This window comes from Balaenoptera acutorostrata, chromosome 7 (assembly GCF_949987535.1).
Source record: "Balaenoptera acutorostrata chromosome 7, mBalAcu1.1, whole genome shotgun sequence".
Classification (NCBI taxonomy): Eukaryota; Metazoa; Chordata; class Mammalia; order Artiodactyla; family Balaenopteridae; genus Balaenoptera; species Balaenoptera acutorostrata.
Window position 1 is genome coordinate 41721916 of NC_080070.1, and position 16685 is coordinate 41738600.

Consider the following 16685-nt stretch of genomic DNA (forward strand, 5'->3'; position numbering starts at 1 on the left):
CCATCTCTTACTTCAGACCTGAATATTTGCTTATTGGGTGTATAGAGAGAAGTAGGTAAAAAATAAGAAGTAGCAGAGGTGCTTGCTTTACATTAGCAGAACAAACAAAACATTGGGAGAGGAGAAGAACCATTAACTGCTTCCAGACTTTGGCCAGACATCGAGCTTTCATCTTTTACTGTGTAAAGGTATAGTTCCTAAGCTTAGCTTTTGAACACTGTAGGGTGTTTTCAGTTTTTCTCAAGGATCTCATAAAGTTCTCAAAACAAAATTGGTTATAATTCACATTACTTAAAAATAAATATATGAGAGGTGTGCTATGACATTAAGTCAACAGTATGCTGCCTCAAGTCCAAAATTTCTGGAAATGATTAGGGAAACATAAGTGGTAGGTGGCAGTGAGAGAGGCAAGGATGAACAAGTCTTAAACATCTCTCTCTCTCTTTCTCTTACTGTAAAACTACCCCCAGCTATGCCCACAATAATCACTGCAGTAGGTAACGCTAGGAACTCAAATGTATTTAAAATCCTAGGGCTGAAACTCAGCATGCTGTGGTATCTATCTATCTATAACAGCAAACAGTCATTGAAATCCTCTACTAACCCGGATTTGTATAAATTCACTAGAATTCCAGATTTCAGAGGTTGGGAAATTGGTTTTATGTCTGGAAGTATCATTAGCAGCACCTACTGTTGTTATATTCTGGATCCTGATTAAAGGCATCCCACTTACATCCACTTAATCCAGAAGCCCCCGGGCTTTTCTGTATGTCTTGATCCTCTACTTCTCACACTCCTGCAAGATCCCATGGATGCTGCATCCTGTGTTTCTATGGAATCTGGCCCCTGTTTCCTCCTCATTGTTCCTGTCCTGGACTAACCTTCATCAGCTTCTGGTCTGACCGATAACTGCAATTTTCTCCTCACTATATTCTGTGTACTTAGCTTCCCTTCTGTTCCCCCTTCTTCCTCTCTGTAGATGGTTCCTTGAATTGTTGTAAAGATATCTGCATGATCTTGCCACTGGGCTTTAAACCCTTTAGTGGTTCCTCATGGCTTAAGGAACAAGGTATGCAGAGTCTTGCTAAACCTATGAAGGCCTTTCTGACCCACTCCCTGTACACCTCATTCTCCAATCTCCCCTCTCCTGCAGCTCACCTCTGCTCTCAGGCTGATCTGGGATCTGTTTACCTCTGCTTGCAGCAGAACATGCCAGACTGTGTTAAGCCAGCCAACCCCTGTGCTGGATTGCTTCCCTCTCAACCTGGATTAGATTCTCCTTCTCGATACTGCACTGTAGCTGTTTATTTATATTGAATAACATTTCTGTAAGGGACCATGCTGTCCTTCGGGGCAGGGCAGTGTCCACTGTATGTTGGTGTCCCTGTGCCTAACAGGGAGAGGCTCTCCATAAATGTTTGTAGGTTGAATGAATGAATGAGTGAAGTGGGACCTTTTTTGCATGAAGAAATGAATGCAATTTACCTCTATGGAAAAATTCTGTGAGTGGGACCTTAGGAATTGTATTATTTATCTGCAAAAGCATTTCATCTGTCTTCTTTTCCTTTCTCTATATCTCATCTCTGTAAATGCATCTCTGTGAATCTGCTGTCATTGCCATCATTACAGTTCCCCCCAAGGGGGAGGCAGAGCAGGGGGGCACTGTTTGTGATAGAGGGCAGAGAAGGTACAAACCAAGATATGCCCAGGCCCTCCCTAGCTCAGCCTGTCCTTGGGTTAGGCAGGCCAATCTTCATGAACTTGTGGGGATTTGAACACCGCACACATGCGCGCGCACACACACACACACACACACACACACATGGACAAGCAGGAGGAAAAAATTGAACATTACCAGCAAAGGGAGAAACCAAAATCATGTACCACTCAATGACATTCAAGGGAAAGGATGTAGCATCACTTTTCCATGATGTTCTGCCAAAAGTCCATAACCTGAATTTAATCAGAGGAAGCATCAGACAAAGCCAAATTGAGAGACTTTATCCAAAATAAACAGCCTGCAATCTTAAAAACTGTCAAGGTCAGAAAAATCAGGGAAAGACTGAGGAAAGTGTTTTAGAATAAAGGAGGCTAAAGAGACCTAACAGCTAAAAGCACTGTGTGATTCTGATCCTTTTGCTATAAAGTACATTAGTGGGACATTTGGTAAAATTTGAATGGGGTCCAGGAGCAAATGGTTGTGTTGTGGCTATGGAGGAGAATGTCATTTTTGTAGGAAATGCACACTAAAGTATCACTGAGTGATGGGGCTTCTGCTTGGGCAAGTTACTTTCAAGTGTTTCAGGAAGAGAGAAAGGTTTTTGTACTTAGCTTACAATATTTTTTGGTGAATTAGAGATTGCTTGAAAATTTAAAAAAATTTTTTAAAAGAAAAATGTTAAGAAACCAACTTGGACTTTTTCTCATGGATAAGTTGTCTTGATGAGATTCGATCTGCATTATATGCTGATGGAAATGTGCAGAAGAGGGGCCTTGGTGTTCCTTGAGAAGATTTAGGGGTGGAGAGGTGGTGAAGCCTAGGGGCATAGCCAAGAGCAAGCCTGCATCTCAGTAGCTCTCAGCAAGTGAAAACAGACTCCGAAGACAGACTGTCAGCTCCGGGAGAGCAGAGTGACCTCCCAGGGGCAAGTGCAATTAGCAGGTTTCTGGGGACTGGGGAGCAAGATGCCACTTTGATGATTTAGTGTGAGAAACGTACTCAAGGCCATTGGCACTCTTTGACTAGCGGATTTCCTCCCTGTTGCAAACTTCAAGGGGGAAGCCAGGTGGCAATCAGGAGACTTGCTTGGTAAATAAGGAATAACAGTGAGAGGAGCTGACCCAGTGTGATCAGAGCATCCGGCCAGGGCAGCCTGATTTCTGCATTCTGCACGTGAGCCTCACACTTGGCAATGCTGTGTGGAGGCGTGAGTCTGGGACGGGGCTTGCCCTCCCTTGGGCAGAGCTGGGGTGGCCTCCCAAGCTTCAGTTTTTGTCTGCTTTCATGGTTGGCCACCTCTCCGCTTGTGTTCTTTCTTTAGATACGGTAGTAGCCTCAGCCAGGTTGTGGACCCCTGAATGTCTTTGCTTGTGTGTGATTCTGTGTTGCCTCCTTCTGGGTTGATTTCATACGTTCACTCTCAGGGACATATACCCTCTGCATTCAGGTTCCTTAGAGATCCTTCTTGCTGCTACTGGCCACATGAGAACTGTGTTAGAGAGAGACTACACTCTAGAGTAGCAACTTCCCTCTTTCTGTTTTTATTTATTTTTTTAAGTCTGCAGCCATGTAAAAGGAAGGAAAGACTTTTTTTTTTTTTTTTGAAGAGGCTTACCTGCTTGGAATATCATATTATCCTCCAGCTTCCCTGGGTTGCAGGCTTTCTTTTAGAGATTTAGCCCAAATGGATATTTTTTCCCTGTTGAGGCCAGCGTGCCCTCCCCTGCTACGAACCAAAGGAATTCGGTTCCTTGGTGCAAAGTCCATGCAGGGCTGTTGGATGTGGGTGGAGATTACAGTTCACTTTCTACAACTGAGTAGTGCTGTCTCAGGGGTGAGACCCCACCCCTCCCAACCCTGCCCCTTCAATCCCCCCTCCACTGGAGGGTTTGCAGTTCTTTCTCCCACAGGTGGCCATATCTCCTCCAGGTACTTGAAGGCCCCGGGCTTCTTAGCCCTGAAACCTGTGGTCCCAAATGGCTCCTTATGTAAAAGCTGTTTGTTTCCTGGTGAGTGTTAACTGCAGTTGCCCAAACCTTGAGGCTCTTGAGTGCTAGAATCTGTTTTTGAAGAGGTGCTAGAAACCCGAAACCTGGCATGCAAGTTAAGTCTGCCTGCTGCCCAGAAGCAATGGTTCTGTATGGCTCATTGGTTAGAGACCAGCCAAGAGGGTCTGGGTCCTTCTGTGAGTGATGAAGACCATGGGAGCCCTCAGGCATGAACCGTGTATTCTTCAAAGGAAGGTTAGAAGGTTGTCTTGATTTTTACAAAGGAAGCACACGTACATATATGGACTGGCCCACACTGGTCTAACTTCAGGGTCCTCCATTTAGTGTAATTTTATATTTTGTTTACCCCTTTGCCCATACCATGATAAAGCCTTTCATACAGATGCCTTTATAAATAACTACTCCTTTTCCAGAACATGCCTGATTTGCATTTCTACACTGTGGACATTGAACAACGTGTTCAGTTGGGGTGTCTACACGGTCACTAGGTCAGCTGTTGAGTCCTGGCTTGGCCATCTGTGCTCTGTGGCAGATGTCGGACCGTCCTCTCATCTAAAAGTGCTGCCTCATGAAGAGCTCGTGGCCCTTAGCACCTGGCGGACAGAAACACTAGCTTAGAGGGTGGAGTGGTGAGCACCTGCAAGTCTCAAGGAACAGAGACTTGGTTTCCATTTGCAAACAAAACAAAACAAAAAGCCCCATGTGAATTCTGGCACTAGTCTTTGCCATCTGTTTGATTTTTTTACTGGGTCAGGCGCTGTGATAAGTACCAACCTCTGCGTACCAGTGAAAAGGATTAGAAGTAGAATCACCTGAAAGATGGCATTCAAAGCAGGTAGGGCCTGTGGTCTACTTAGGGACCTATAACTTTCACTTGCATTCTGTTGCTAGGCCTCCTTGCGTCTGGGAGTAGGGGCTGGGGTGGCGGGGAAAGGCAGGCAATAACAAGAAATGTGTTCCTTGGGGTCTCCTACTAAGCTGTGCCTCTGTCAGTCAGATTTCCCATTTGATGGAGATAGTTCTGCCCTCTCCAGCTCTGCCAGGCAGCCCCCTTGGAGAGAGGGGTGGGAACTGGATGTGAAACTGATGTGAAACTGATCCCATTCCTCCAAGTGGCCAAGTGGCTGGAGGCTGACAGCTGTGTAAGGAAACGCTCCCTGTCATGGGCTTTGGGTCCCTGCTCAGTCAAAAGGCAGACTTTTTACTCCCAGTGACAGCTGCAAAGTACAGATTTCTGGTGGGGCACTAGCTCTGAATTCCAAATACCATTTGAGTTTCAAAAGCATCTACGTTTCCATGTCTGTGGTGCTCTTTTACAACTTGGCACCATGATAGCCGATGCACGGCCATCCGCTTTTACTAAGAATTCTAGCCAAATGATTTGCAGAATGAGAGCACAGGTGATAGATACTTAAGGCTTTGCTCCTTGGGGGATGAAAGTGGTGCGGAATGTGCTCTGAATTTCAAGAGATGAGAAAGGTGGGTGGTATGGGGAAGGAAGGCGATGAGATTTTGGAAGCCGGGTGACGCCTGTGAGGCTGTGGAAAACATGTATTTCTGTTTACAATGATTAATTTGTGTTTCAGAGAGCAGCTCTCGCTACTGAGGGTTGCATGTGCCAGAGAGTTAATAAAGGATCCTGGGGACACCCGTGCTTCATGCTTTATGCATGCCCATAGGTGGAGGTGGAAGCATTTGGATCTAGTACAACTTGACAGTCTATTTCCTATGGTTGAGGGATGGCTGGATTCGCTACTGTAAGAGCAGGATCTGGAGACTAGCCCTGAGCCCAGGCTGTCATTCTTGCCTGTTAATGCAGGATGGACTGTGTATCTTTTAACTTTGATAATTTGTGACTCAGAGATTCTTGCATAGCTGAGATGTTTTAACAATGGATTAAAGTGTACAGATTTCAAGTAACAACTTCTTTGCTTCTGTTTGAGGCAATACACTTGACTGTCCACATTCATGTCAATGCAGCGGTGGAAAATAAATCTCAGTGTTTTAAAATAGACTTTAAAAAGCATTACCAAGACTACTCAGTGCCTTTAAAAAAAATCCTCCTCCTGAACTTTGAAAGTCTTTCTCTCCAAACATAAAGGAAAGGTCTTACATTGCTGTTTTGCTTAATGTGGGCTGGTTTTATTTTGGACTCTTTGAAACCCAGCGTGAAGGCTAAAATTCTGCTATGTAGAGAGGTAAAAATGAAAGAAATGGTGAGGTTTTGATTGTGCTAAATTAAAGTGACAAGGTACAGATAACAGGGCACGGCTGTGTCCACAAATTAGCCCTCTAATTTGCTGCTGTGGAAAGTAGTGCTTTGGTGTTGCATTGTAATTTCTTTCTTGAATTAAAAGTTTTAAAAAAAGAAAGTCTACTTTGCTAGAAAGAGGAAACCTGAGAAACTCAAGCCTTTCAGTATTTAAATGGCCTATGGTTCCCTGTGTGCAGGGAACTATTTGAGCAAGTCCTGCTTCAAAAATATGTAAATTACATGGTTTTATTGGATTGTTTTGTGTGCTACTTAAAGTTATACTTTTCCAAAGTTTTTGTTGCAATTCAGAATGTATTTTGTGTTGAGCAGGTGGCAGCTGTATTTTGTGTGGTCTCTTGTGTAAATACAGTACCACGTCATGTACAGAATAGATTTCTGATGGCTGGAGGGTGGGGCGGGAGTTGGGGGAAGAAGTCCAAGGCTCCCTTCTCCAACTTCTGTTTAGTTCTAAGCAATAACTCGATACTGGTGGGGAGCCAGGATGACATTTGGTTTCCCCAGTCACAACATGTCTTGCCCCAAATTATGATATTCTTTTCCCCAAAGTCAACTTCCCAGAAGGCTGAAATGTCATTTTGCAATGTGTGGTGGCACATGAACTATTTTATTATATTACAGAAAGTCAGCTGCACAGATTGCAGAACAAAAGTCAGGATTGTTTACCACAACACTTTAAAAAAATTACAATTCCTGATCATTTGTCTTTTGTTTTCAGTTTCTATGGGTATTTACTCAAAGAGAGACCCATGCCTCCACATCGGACTGTCATTCCTGGGTGTTGACACTTTCACCCTCCTTTGAGGCTTTAATTCGTCATGACTCATGCCACACAAACATCTAAGATGTTTCCTAAAGTGTGTTCCACAGATCATTAACAGATGTGATGTTTAAAGTGTTCCACAGTCAAATTTGAGAGACACTGGGAAAAACAAAGCCAAAAGACTGCTTTACTGAAGGACTTTTCCAGGGCCTTCAACAGACAAATGTGCATGTGAATTGTCAGGACAGTAAGTTCATCCTCTTGCTGTGTCCTCACCTGTGGTCTCTTTTGAAAGGGCACCAATCTCATTCATGAGGGATCCACCTTCAGGAGCTAATCACCTCCCCAAACCCTACCTTCAATACCATCACACTGGGATTAGGTTTCAACAGAGGGAAGTTGGAGATGCAGACATTCAGTCTGTAACATGATGGTTCAATGAGAGGCTGTGTGTGAAGGCATTGAGTTCAGGGCCTGGGAGACCAGTGTTAGACTATTGGGAGATGTATCGGGAAACCTGCCATCCTCTTCTGCAACCCCTTCCTCCTCAGTGAGGCTCCCTAGACAGGAATAATCTGCCCTCCTACCTTATGCCTGTTATCCAAACCTTGATTCCTCTTCCCTTATTCCTCTCTTCCTCCCCAACAGTCTGCTCATAACAAGCCCAACATTCAATAGGCTTCCAAAGAAAAGGAAACCTGCATTCTTTTTTTTTTAAATTGTTTTTCTTTTTTTAATTAATTAAATTTTTTGGCTGCATTGGGTCTTTGTTGCTGCGTGCGGGCTTTCTCTAGTTGAGGCGAGCGGGGGCTGCTCTTCGTTGCACTGTGCAGGCTTCTCATTGTGGTGGCCTCTCTTGTTGCGGAGCCCGGGCTCTAGGCACGTGGGCTCAGTAGTTGTGGCACGCGGGCTCAGTAGTTGTGGCTCACGAGCTCTAGAGTGCAGGATCAGTAGTTGTGGCACACGGACTTAATTGCTCCCCTGCATGTGAGATCTTCCCAGACCAGGGATCGAACCCATGTCCCCTGTGTTGGCTGGCAGGCGGATTCTTAACCACTGCGCCACCAGGGAAGTCCCAGATAACTCAATTCTGTAAGCAATATTGGATTGGCTCCCAGATCAGGGAAGCAAATTCTTTGTTTTTGTACGATAAAGGAAATAATTGGGCCAATTAGTGAAATTTGAATAGGAAATCATATACTAGTGTTGTATCAGTTTTAATTTCCTGACTTTGATAATTGTGCTGTGTTTATGTAAGTGAATTTTTTTTTTTTTTTTTTTTTTGCTGTGCTGCACGGCTTGCAGGATCTTAGTTTCCTGACCAAGGATTGAATACGTACTCTTGGCAGTAAAAGCTCGGCGTCCTAACCACTGCACCACCAAGGAATTCCCTGTAAGTGAATGTTCTTGATCTTCAGAAATACATGTTGAAGTATTTAGGGTAAAGGGACATCACGTCTACAACTATTCATACACAGTCATAGGGGAGGAAAAACTATTCTTTTTCCATTATGTTCCTAGTTTCTCCACTTGGGGCCCTGCAAATTAGACTGAAAAAGACAGAATAATGAGAGAAAAACAAATAAGTTTAGTGACACAAGCAGCATGCATACACAAGGGAGAAACTCAGTGATGAGTGACTCAAAGGGGTGGCTAGGACTTGGGTTTGTATAGCATCTTAACAAAGAACAATACATTTTAGAAAAGTGATAGGACAAAGGAAAGGGGCTTTAGGTTTCCAAGGGTGGCAAACTGGGGAAAGGTATATGTATGTGGAAACTAATGGAAGGTAAGGGTCAATTTGATAAGGTTCGTTTGTGCAGGTCTACCTGGTGCCACCTCATCTCAGGTGTTAAGGTTGTTATTCTGTTTTTAAGCAGATCAGCAGAGATCAGAAAGCTCATCCTGTGTCTGCTTTTTAAGAAATTGCCTTCAGTCAAAACAGTCCTTGTGATAGAGTGGCGCATTTTGGGTTGGTGTACTCTGAACTACTTCACAATTCAGAAAAAAGTAGTAATACAAAAAAGAGATAAAACGTTAGTATTTGGGGAATCTGGGTGAAGGATATACTTCATATTCATCTTGGAACTTTTTTTAATTGAAATATAGTTGATGTACAATTTTATATGTTACAGGTGTACAATATAGTGATTCACAATTTTTTAAGATTATACTCCATTTATAGTTATTACAAAATATTGGCTCTATTCCCCAGGTTGTACAATACATCCTTGTAGCCAAACTTACACCCAATAGTTTGTACCTTCCACTCCCCCACCCCCACTGGTAACCACTAGTTTGTTCTCTATATCTGTGAGTCTGCTTCTTTTTTGTTATATTCACTAGTTTGTTGTATATTTTAGATCCCATATATAAGTGATATCATGTAGTATTTGTCTTTGTCTGACTTATTTCACTTAGTCTAATGCCCTCCAAGTCCATCCAGGTTGTTGCAAATGGCAAAATTTCATTTTCTTATAGCTGAGTAATATATGTATATATATGTTTTATATATATATTATACATTTTCTTGATCCATTCATCTGTTGATGGACACTTAGGTTGCTTCCATGTCTTGGCTACTGTAAATAATGCTGCTGCTTTGAAAGTTGGGATACATGCATCTTTTCAAATTAGTGTTTTTATTTATTTTTTGAATATATACCGAGGAGTGGAATTGCTGGGTCATATGGTAGTTCCAGTTTTAGTTTTTGAGAAACCTCCATACTGTTCTCCACAGTGACTGCAGCAGTTTATATTCCCACCAACAGTGTGTGAGGGTTCCCTTTTCTCCACACCCTCACCAACACTTGTTATTTATGTTTTTTTCTTTTTTATTTACTTTTTTTTTTTTGCTAATAGGTAATCTGACAGGTGTGAAGTGATATCTCATTGTGGTTTTGATTTACATTTCCCTGATGATTAGCAATGTTGAGCATCTTTTCATGTGCCTGTTGGCCTTCTGCCTGCCCTCTCTGGAAAAGTGTCTAATCAAGTCTTCTGCCCATTTTTAATTGGGTTGTTTATTTTTTTGATCATTTTGGAACATTTATGTAAGTCTGAAATTATTTCAAATTATGAACTCTAAATTGAGTTTAGGAGAGAACATTTAATTTTCTCCCAAACTTCAAAACCATTTCTAAGCTAGTAGTCTCTAAATAGTAGGAAGAAGACTCTTCTTTTTTAAGTATAAGGCAAGTGATTTTGAGATTGCCTTAAATTCATATCAATTAGCTAAAAATATTTCAGACATTATACCTTCTATCCATAGCGTAGTGTGAGTCTTGACATGCTAACAGAGCAGAGCCACTTAGAATAAAGTGGACCAGTAGGAAGTATTTTTCTAATGCTGAATTTGTAAATAGTCTTAAATAGTCTTTTAAATTCTTAAATAGAAAACTAGTCTGTAATTGAAGATATTTTTACTCATACTGTTCATAAACTTACAGGCTGATCTCAACCCTTGTTATTGAATGTGTTTTAAAAGAGTAAATAAAAATTTATTAAGAAGTGAGAAACCGTAGAGGGGATTTCCTGAAAAGTGAGAGTGATCATGTACCGGAACCTTGCTGAAGAGTCTTTCCTCCCCTGTGGACTGGGAAGAGGCACAGATACTTGATTTCTCATGGTCTACATGTCAATATACGTGGGCATTAGTCTGTGGATGATTCAAGTTTTGACTCTTAAAAATATTTATAGTCCCACAAATTTACATCTTTTATTTATTTATTTTTTAAAAATGTATTTATTTATTTATTTATTTTTGGCTGTGTTGGGTCTTCGTTTCTGTGCGAGGGCTTTCTCTAGTTGCGGCGAGTGGGGGCCACTCTTCATCGCGGTGCACGGGCCTCTCACTGTCGCGGCCTCTCTTTTTGCAGAGCACAGGCTCCAGACGCACAGGCTTGGTAGTTGTGGCTCATGGGCCTAGCTGCTCCGCGGCATGTGGGATCTTCCCAGACCAGGGCTCGAACCCGTGTCCTCTGCATTGGCAGGCAGATTCTCAACCACTGCGCCACCAGGGAAGCCCTACATTTTTTATTAATCGTAGGACCTGCATCCCATTGTGAAATCACCCATTGTTATTACAAGTAACTTGGGGCTCCCTTGTGAATTGTCACTTATTAGTAGCTAGTTCCTGCAGTTTAACTCTTCAGTAGTGTAGAGTCATAGATTGCTAACTACTTTTATACAGATTTGTATTCATTCTGTGAAGAAGAGTTTTGCCTCTCTGCACTTTCCACTGGAACTTTGATAAACTGGCAATCTAGGAGTCTTAATAATTATAACCAATCTATCTAGAATAGTGGTACCCTGCTTTAGAAAGAGCAGTTCTTTCCTTGGTGATACTGATCTAATGAATGGATGTAAGCTGTGAAGTTGGACATTTTCTGGGGTCTGTCCTTACTCTAAGGTATCTGTATAACCTTATACAAGGCTACAGTCCATCCTCATTATTGGGGGCTTCCACATTTGTGAATTTGTCTACTTGAGAGTAGTAACCTCAAATCAGTGCTTATGGTGCTTTTGTAGTCATTCACAGACATGAACAGAGCAGTGAACATTTGGAGTTACCCAGTGAACAAGTTCCCAGTTGAAGTCAAATAAGGCACTCTGCCTTCTTTTTTCAGCTCTTGTACTGTAAACAGATGTCCTTTTTTCATAGTCTATTTAATGCCATGTTTTCCACATTTTTATGCTTTTTGTTTGTAATGTCACTGTTTAAAATTAGCCCAAAGCACAGTGATAGAGAGTTCTCTGTGTTCCCAAGTGCAAGAAGGCTATGCTATGCCTGAAAAAGAAAATATGTATGCTAATTATCTTTTTACATGCATGAGTGACCATGTTGTTGCCATGAGTTCAATGTTAATGAATCCACAATATATATTAAATGAGGTGTCTTTAAACAGAAACACACATGAAACCAAGTTATTTATTGATTGGCTGAAGGAAGTATTGTGGCCAGTCACTAGCTCGAGGGAACGTAATTCTGCATTTCCCCTTGCAGCAGTGGTTCAGCATTTGCTAATTTAGTGCTCATAAAGACTCTGTAGAGCATAACTACCACGAGTAAGGAGAATTGACTGCTTATTTGATCTCTCCGAATCTCAGCTTCCTTGTAGGTAGAGTGACTATATTACTCAGCATAAAGCCCAGAATGAAGGTGAGAATTTATCAATCATTATCCTAGTTCAACAGGTGTAAACAAAGACTGTGTCAAGCAGACTGGGTCATATAGTCATCCTATCACAGGTAATGTGGAGATTAAAATACCTAATTGCAGTAGCATTCAGCAAATATCTCTTGATCCTCTCCTGTGGGGCTGGGTGTTGTATTGGGCGATAGGTATCAGTGGTAAACAAAACCACCATGTCCCCTGCCTGCATAGAGTTTACTGTCTATTGGAAGAAGGGACATGCATGAATAAGCACACAAATAAGTATATTGTCACATGTTTTGACTGATTCTATGAAAGAAAATTGCAACCAGTTCTATAGGTTTTCATTGTAGAGAATAAATATCTAATTTTGAAGTTGGGTGTGTCGACTGAAAAAAAATGCACAACCTAAAATTGAGAATTATGTTTTACTCGGTCGACTTTCTGAGGACTCAAGCCCAAGAGGAAGCCTCTCAGATAGCGCTGAGGGGCTGGTCTGAAGAGGAAAGGGAGGAGCCAGGATATATGAGTTTTTGCAACAAAACCAGGGAGTCAGAACATCAAAATATGACTGTTAATTAAAGAAAACCAGACATCTCAAGTTAATGAATTTAGCACTCTTCTATGTTTGGGAAGATGGAAGAGTCTGGGCTCACTGAAATCATTCCTTTGATATGCACCTTAGCTATCTGGGGCCAGCATCCTGTTCTTTCCTATCCTGAGTCCTCTCAGGGTGCACTCTTGGGGTCCGCTGTAGTGGCTGATGGCTTGATGGCCGCAACATTCTTTGTTTACTGATATGGCAGGCGACATTTTTCATCCACAGGTAATAAAGCAAGGAAGAGGTCTCTGAAAAGGTGACATTTAATCCGAGATCAGAAGATGAGCTTCAGTTTATCTTTCCAAGTAGAGAGTGAGGTAGGATAGAGCCCGACCCTTTCCAGAAAGACTGTAGTGGCTGCAAAGTAACGACCAAGGAGAGAATGATACAAGATAAGGTCATGGTGAAGATTCTAGGAGCACTGGAAACCCATTGAGGGATTCTGAGTTGGGAAGTGATAAGATATTTTAAAAGTTCTCTGTAGTGAATGGAATTGGGAGTGGGAGGAGGAGCAAGTGAATGCAAGGGACCAGTTAGGAGGCTACTGCAGAAGTCCCAGTGATGTAAATCAACTATACCCCAATAAAAATTAAAAAAAAAAAAAGAAGTCCCAGCACAAGTGGTGGTGGCAGTGGAGGTGGAAGAAAACTGGGAGAGATACATAGGAGGTCAGATATCTGCTTGTCTTGACAGTGAATATGAATGAGCGGGATAAAAAAAAGAAAAAAGAGTTAGGAATGATTCTTAGATTACTTGACTAGAGGTTCCACTTCCTGAAAGGGAAAATGTTGAAGAATAAACATTGTGGGGAGCAGAGTCAAGAATTTAGCAAATTAGATGTAAGTGTATTTACATAGAAGACCACGGGTAAATACTAGTTTCTTTTCCCCTTTTATATCCTAGCCGTAGCAGTTTTTGGAATTTTTTTTTTTCTCTCCATCTCTTTCTCTCTGTGGGTTTGTGTGTACTGACATTCAAATTTGGTCAGTATTCTTTCATTTTTCATATCAAGTTTCTGAACATTCTTTTATGCACATTAGTTGGAGGTCGGTTAACACCCCATCTCTTCAGTGCTGCCACTGTCTGAAAACTTTAGGGGTGTATCTGGTCCACATTTCAGATCTGATTCAGGATGCCAGGAAGAGAGAGAACTGGGAGCCAGAACTGGCCTAGATCCTTGCGCAGTCCACAGGGTACCCCAGTGTAGCCTTCTAATGTCACGGTTCTTATACGTACACATCTGAGCTCAGCTGCTGCCTGGGTACAGGCTCCCTCAGCCAGCATGACTGGATTGTGGACGAACTCTCCAGATCCTGTTTTTGAACTTGGGTTTTACTTCTGACTTTTCCTTCTGTCTTTGGGACCTGTTGGGCGGAAAACTTTTCCTCTACCCACTTAGGTTGGTCTGGGGCTTGTCCATTAACTGACAATAGCCAGATTAACAGGAGAAAAGAGAAGCCTTGTTTACCTGTGCTTGCAGTAGTTCTCAGTAAGGAGTAATTTGTCAAATGTTCAGAGGTAAAGATCTATACACCAATTTAAGAAAAAAGGGTAGGGGGCTTAGAGCTTCAGTGGGAAAGTATGGAAAGTTCTCTTGGGCTTGTTGATGTTAATGGAAGCAGAATTCATACTTTCTGGTGGTAAGGGTCACTCTTCCCTCTGAAGGGGAGGTCAGGGGCAACTGTATTTTGAGGAGGCTTTGCTCTAGGTTTAGATAATTTTTTTTTCTGTAGCTGCTGATTGTTTTGATGTTTTCAGTTTAAAGTAATTTTAATACCACTTTGGTGGGCTATTAATTAATCCCTTCAAACTCTAGGTTTCCTTTTGCTCAGGACAATCCCTACCCATCAGAGAGTCTAATAAGTTGAATGTCAAAAGGAAGGGTTCTGGGTCCCTTTTTTCCTGGCAACTCCTCTATCCTTATGCAGATTTACCCATCTTCTCCCCTTTGAACTGCTCTGCCTGCCTGCCGAGGATTGTTGGGAGGGGTAACCCTTGCAGGTCACAAAAGGTCATGGCCCTCCCTTTCCTGGGGATGTACTAGTGTTTCACCCTCATTTGCATAACTGTGTGAGGCCACAGAGTTGACTCATCCCTGAACTAAGATCTGTTTCTAGTGACCTAAGTTTGCGGACCCAAAGACAGACACATGGCCTGGCAGCTTCCCTTTCTTGAAACTTTAAGACCTGCCACATCCTGTGGATATGGAGATTTTCAGCTAATGGATAATTAAGGGATGCTGTGAATTAAAGGCTCACAGATTTCTTGCAACTTTTTTTTTTTTTTTAATAAATTTATTTATTTATTTATTTATTTATTTTTGGCTGTGTTGGGTCTTCGTTTCTGTGCAAGGGCTTTCTCTAGTTGTGGCAAGCGGGGGCCACTCTTCATCGCGGTGCGCGGGCCTCTCACTGTCGCGGCCTCTCTTGTTGCGGAGCACAGGCTTCAGACGCGCAGGCTCAGTAGTTGTGGCTCACGGGCTTAGTTGCTCCATGGCATGTGGGATCTTCCCAGACCAGGGCTCGAACCCGTGTCCCCTGCATTGGCAGGCAGATTCTCAACCACTGCGCCACCAGGGAAGCCCCTCTTGCAACTTTTTGATCTGGGATAAACAAAAATGTTTAAAAAACAGTGGTTATAAGACCAGGTCTCTGTTCAAAGGTATAATCCTAAACCTTGCTGAGCTGATTCAGCCTTTCCCTCTTGGGCTGCATGAACTGGTCCTTTCTGATTAGGAAAAATTTGGTATCTGGTTACTGGTTCGTAAAAACAGAAAGATTTTCCTTCTTTTTCAGTTACCAGGTTTTTAGCAGGGAAATGGTAACCTGTTAAGGTGTGATTATGTGTGCTTTTGTGTACTGCTTTGCTTCCAAGGAGAGAAACTGTTAGAGGCATCAGGGAGATAGGAACAAAGAACCAAAAATTACTATGTAAAACTTCTAGATTTTTTTTTTAACAGTTAAGTAATGTTCTTTTTATCTGGCAAGTGATAATGATGCCCTGGATATATAGTATATTGAGCTTTTGCAAGACTTTCAAAAATGTATTATTAAGTTTTTGGACAACGTGGAGAAATGGGAGCTAGATGCCTCTACAGTTAGATATAAATGGCTGTATAACAATAGCAAAGCTTCAGCAGCCAGCTCTTCCTTTTTCCTTCCTGGGCTGCTTGGGTGTTCAAGGCACTGGCCTTCAGCCAGGACTCACTGGTATACTGATCTCTCATGGCCAGAGTCCATTCTGATTGGTCACCGTGCACCCTGTGTCTGTGTTAAATATTTTAAATGTGATCTTAGGGTATAAACTACAGCTTTTGGGAAAAGCAGGCTGAAGCTGGGCCAGGGCCATATGAGCTCTTTGGGAACTTCATACATGGTACCCATACCCCAGCTATAATTGAAACGATAAATAAATCATAGTGTCAGGAAAGCCAACACAGTGCACATTTTCCCATGATGTAGACTTCAGCTTTCTGTTTAGAACTATTAAGTAACAAATTATGTTTTATTTTCTCATTGATTGGATGCTCCTGCTTTGTTAGTGCCTTAAACATGAACCTTTGCTGAGCTCAGAGTGGGCCTCCTAAGGCAGCAGGGAAAGGAGAGAAACATAGAAACATAGAAACTATGTTTTAGTTTTGAGAAGAACATAGAAGCTATGTTTTATCTAGAAACATAGCTGAAAATACCCATTAAATGTGTAAACTAGACTGAAGGGATTGACAGAAAGTAGACTGACAATTATTTATTGAATTACTGCATTTTTATTAGTTTGAAATACACTTGCATATGTTCCAGTTAGCCCTGGGGAGGAGAAAAAAGTATATTAGCACAATTCAAAGTTATAAAAAATGTTAATTATTAAGCTGCTATAACTTTAAAAATGAGATGTGTAGCTTAGGGTTGGGTGGATAGAAAGAGAAATCTATAGAAAATTCTATTTTGGAACTACCAGGCTTTATGACTTTAGGAAATAAAGATAATAAACATTTATTGAACATTTATTGTGTGCCAGGTTCTCATGGGAGCACTTGGCATCATTTAATCATCATAGTAACCTTATGAGGTAGCAGTATTATTCCCATTTTACAGACGAGTAACTGAGGCCTGGAGAGCTTAAGGGAAGGTATTTGGCCAGAGTCACCTGGCCAGTTAGTGACACAGTC

At 41.9% G+C, this 16685-nt stretch overlaps 1 protein-coding gene across 6 annotated transcripts in view; it reads left to right on the forward strand.

Moving 5' to 3' along the window:
• The window catches only part of ELMO1 (engulfment and cell motility 1), a 556794-nt gene that overhangs the window by 51238 nt on the left and 488871 nt on the right, over window positions 1–16685 (forward strand). For 4 of the 6 annotated variants that reach the window (XM_057549627.1, XM_007195080.3, XM_057549628.1 and 1 more), the window contains exon 2: window positions 8070–8157. The exons of the other annotated variants lie outside the window; for them this stretch is intronic. The gene's annotated coding sequence lies outside the window, so the exon portion shown is untranslated. The remainder of the gene's footprint in view (window positions 1–8069; window positions 8158–16685) is intronic. 6 annotated transcript variants of the gene reach the window in all.